This window comes from Micropterus dolomieu, linkage group LG07 (assembly GCF_021292245.1).
Source record: "Micropterus dolomieu isolate WLL.071019.BEF.003 ecotype Adirondacks linkage group LG07, ASM2129224v1, whole genome shotgun sequence".
NCBI lineage: Eukaryota > Metazoa > Chordata > Actinopteri > Centrarchiformes > Centrarchidae > Micropterus > Micropterus dolomieu.
The window spans coordinates 199,943-204,549 of record NC_060156.1 but is presented as its reverse complement, the minus strand read 5'-3'; positions in this window follow the sequence as shown (position 1 = coordinate 204,549).

Here is a 4,607-nt window from a genome sequence, read left to right as displayed (position 1 = left end):
CCATTCTATAGTGGTTTAGTGGTTTCCAGTGTAGACTGGTTTCCATTCCACACTGGTTTCCACTGTTTTCCATTCCACACTGGATTCCACTGGTTTCCGTTCCACACTGGTTTCCAGTGCAGACTGGTTTCTACTGGTTTCCATTCCTCACTGGTTTCAAGTGTAGACTGGTTCTCACTGGTTTCTAGTGCAGACTGTCCAGTTTGGAGCGGGTTCCATTGCTTTCCAGTGTAGACTGGTTTCCACTAGTTTCCAGTGCAGACTGTCCAGTTTGGAGTGGGTTCCACTGGTTTCCATTCGACACTGGTTTCCAGTGCAGACTGGTTTCCACTGTTTTCCATTCCACACTGGTTTCCACTGTTTTCCATTCCACACTGGTTTCCAGTTTGGAGGGGGTTCCATTCGTTTCCATTCCACACTGGTTTCCAGTGTAGACTGGTTCTCACTGGTTTCCAGTGCAGACTGTCCAGTTTGGAGCGGGTTCCATTGGTTTCCATTCTATAGTGGTTTAGTGGTTTCCAGTGTAGACTGGTTTCCATTCCACACTGGTTTCCACTGTTTTCCATTCCACACTGGATTCCACTGGTTTCCGTTCCACACTGGTTTCCAGTGCAGACTGGTTTCTACTGGTTTCCATTCCTCACTGGTTTCAAGTGTAGACTGGTTCTCACTGGTTTCTAGTGCAGACTGTCCAGTTTGGAGCGGGTTCCATTGCTTTCCAGTGTAGACTGGTTTCCACTAGTTTCCAGTGCAGACTGTCCAGTTTGGAGTGGGTTCCACTGGTTTCCATTCGACACTGGTTTCCAGTGCAGACTGGTTTCCACTGTTTTCCATTCCACACTGGTTTCCACTGTTTTCCATTCCACACTGGTTTCCAGTTTGGAGGGGGTTCCATTCGTTTCCATTCCACACTGGTTTCCAGTGTAGACTGGTTCTCACTGGTTTCCAGTGCAGACTGTCCAGTTTGGAGCGGGTTCCATTGGTTTCCATTCTATAGTGGTTTAGTGGTTTCCAGTGTAGACTGGTTTCCATTCCACACTGGTTTCCAGTGTAGACTGTCCAGTTTGGAGTGGGTTCCACTGGTTTCCATTCCTCACTGGTTTCCAGTGTAGACTGGTTCTCACTGGTTTCTAGTGCAGACTGTCCAGTTTGGAGTGGGTTCCACTGGTTTCCATTCCACACTGGTTTCCAGTGTAGACTGGTTTCCACTGGTTTCCATTCCACACTGATTTCCAGTGCAGACTGGTTTCCACTGGTTTCAGTTCCACACTGGTTTCCAGTGCAGACTGGTTTCCACTGGTTACAGTTCCACACTGGTTTCCAGTGCAGACTGGTTTCCACTGGTTTCCATTCCACACTGGTTTCCATTCCACACTGGTTTCCAGAGTAGACTGGTTTCCACTGGTTTCCAGTGCAGACTGTCCAGTTTGAAGGGGGTTCCACTGGTTTCCAGTATAGACTGGTTTCCAATGGTTTCCAGGGCAGACTTTCCAGTTTGGAGGAGGTTCCATTGGTTTCCATTCTACAGTGGTTTAGCGGTTTCCAGTGTAGACTGATTTCCACTGGTTTCCAGTGCAGACCGTCCAGTTTGGAGATGGTTCCATTGGTTTCCATTCCACACTGGTTTCCAGTGTAGATTGGTTTCCACTGGTTTGCATTCCACACTGGTTTCCACTGGTTTGCATTCCACACTGGTTTCCACTGGTTTGCATTCCACACTGGTTTCCAGTCTAGATTGGTTTCCACTCCACACTGGTTTCCACTGGTTTCCACTCCACACTGGTTTCCACTGGTTTCCATTCCACACTGGTTTCCACTGGTTTCCATTCCACACTGGTTTCCACTGGTTTCCATTCCACACTGGTTTCCAGTCTAGATTGGTTTCCACTGGTTTCCAGTGCAGACTGGTTTCCACTGGTTTCCATTCCACACTGGATTCCACTGTTTTCCGTTCCACACTGGTTTCCAGTTTGGAGGGGGTTCCATTCGTTTCCATTCCACACTGGTTTCCAGTGCAGACTGTCCAGTTTGGAGCGGGTTCCATTGGTTTCCATTCTATAGTGGTTTAGTGGTTTCCAGTGTAGACTGGTTTCCATTCCACACTGGTTTCCACTGTTTTCCATTCCACACTGGATTCCACTGGTTTCCGTTCCACACTGGTTTCCAGTGTAGACTGTCCAGTTTGTAGTGGGTTCCACTGGTTTCCATTCCTCACTGGTTTCCAGTGTAGACTGGTTCTCACTGGTTTCTAGTGCAGACTGTCCAGTTTGGAGCGGGTTCCATTGGTTTCCAGTGTATACTGGTTTCCACTGGTTTCCAGTGCAGACTGTCCAGTTTGGAGTGGGTTCCACTGGTTTCCATTCGACACTGGTTTCCAGTGCAGACTGGTTTCTACTGGTTTCTATTCCACACTGGTTTCCACTGTTTTCCATTCCACACTGGTTTCCAGTGCAGACTGGTTTCCATTCCACACTGGTTTCCAGTGCAGACTGGTTTCCACTGGTTTCCACTGGTTTGCAATCCACACTAGTTTCCACTGGTTTGCATTCCACACTGGTTTCCACTGGTTTGCATTCCACACTGGTTTCCACTGGTTTGCATTCCACACTGGTTTCCACTGGTTTCCACTCCACACTGGTTTCCAGTGTAGACTGGTTTCCACTGGTTTCCAGTGCAGACTGTCCAGTTTGGAGAGGTTTCCACTGGTTTCCATTCCACACTGGTTTCCACTGGTTTCCAGTGCAGACTGGTTTCCACTGGTTTCCATCCCACACTGGTTTCCAGTGTTATCTGGTTTCCACTGGTTTCCATGGGTTTCCAGTGCAGACTGTCCAGTTTGGAGTCGGTTCCATTGGTTTCCATTCTACACTGGTTTGTAGTATATTTCTGGTGAATCTTATTCTGGAGGCCCCGGGGAGCCAGTGGAGGTCACTGAGCAATGGAGGGACACAGAGTCCTTTTGGGCTGATCAGAAACCAGACGGGCTGCTGAGTCCTGAACCATCTGTAATGGTTTCAGTACCCGAGCTGGAAGAGCTGCTTGGAGGGCAGAGAGGTACCGGGACCAGGAGCTGGGTGGCAGATTGAGGGAGGTAGGGGCGAAACACAAAGGCAGCTGGTCATCAGTCATGAAGTTTCTCTCCACCCGGTTGGCGTGACTGTTGAGGAGTCGACTCGGTGTAGTTTCTCTCTTTCACCTGTTTTGCAGCAGCCGTTGTTGTTCGGACCTTCGGAGGGGACGTCGGCGTGTTTATGGTCATTTGCATAGTAATTAGAGGGAGGAGCCAAGGCGGGGCTGTGGCTCAATGTCATGTTGTTTGTGATGTATAAAGGAAAGATGGAAGCTGTGCAGTCTGTTATACACGAGGCCCCTGGTTTCTGTCTCTGAACATAAAAACACGTCTCACGTAATGAACTTAGTGACTCGGGTGTTTTACTACTGAGAGAGACGAGTGAGCGTTTCTTCCTCTTTCCTGTCTGTGAAAGGTTCCTCTCTGCAGCTCTCAGCTGGTTTCAGCCTCCGCTGGAGACAAACCAACAATTAAAAGACGTGTTGATGCTCAGATCGCTGATCCCTGAATAGTTTCACCCCGCAGTAAACGCTGCGGTGCGTTCACTGTCTGTCGGCAGTTTGAGGCTTCGATCGGAGGTGGTTGTTGAATACAGAAGAAAACGTCAGGATGTCTCTCCTGAAATAAAGAGCGAGTCTGCTGCATCCTGTCGTCTCTTCCTCTTTTCCTTTGAGTTGTTTTTTACACTAAAGACTCTTTATGGCCTCAACATGAGTTCCTCTGAAGACTGTGTGTGTACAGAACTGGGCAGAAGTTTTAGGCCGGGGTGGAAAAATACTGGAAAGAAAGAAAGCTTTCAAACATGTTGACATGTTAATAGATTCTATTTATTAGATTTCTATTTTTGAAGCAGATCACATGAAGAGACGGTTCCCCCGAGTCTCGACTCCACTGGACCCCTCCTGCCTACCTGCCACCGGCTGACTCCTCTCCTTTTCGTTCCATCGTTCATCACTCTGATCTCTTCACCTCCCTACCTCGCCTCTCATCCCCTCAGTCTCCTTCCTCACCCCCACATCACTCCATGTGGACCCTTAATCCATTTCTCTACATCAGCGGCCCCCAGGGGGCGTTCAGAGGACGACGGGGGGCGCTGAGCTGCTTCTGGGGGGCGTTTGTTTAGTCCACTGCGATTCGCAGTGGTTACACATTTACAAGAGCGATATTCTGCTGTCGGACTTCGCCTGAAAGCAACTTGGTCCAGCGTCCAACACTTGATGCGACACCAGCGAGAGACGTGGACCCGCCTCGCGCTGTGAGTCGCAGACGGTTTGTGCCAAAGCGGACACATACAGGAGTTTCAGAAGGTTATAAAAATGTAACGTTAAAAACTGAAGCCCTGTCTTGCTCTGTTGGGGATTGTAAGCAGCGCTTTGTCAGAGGTGCTGAAGTTAACGTGTGTGGATTTGTGGTGAGATTCCTGCCCGATCACACGTTTTCCCCCGGCATGAGCGCCTCCTCGTCTCATCCAGATCTGTGTCTGTCGAGGGGAAACTTCCAGTAACATCATGCAGTTTAGGGCATGTAGTAAAATATT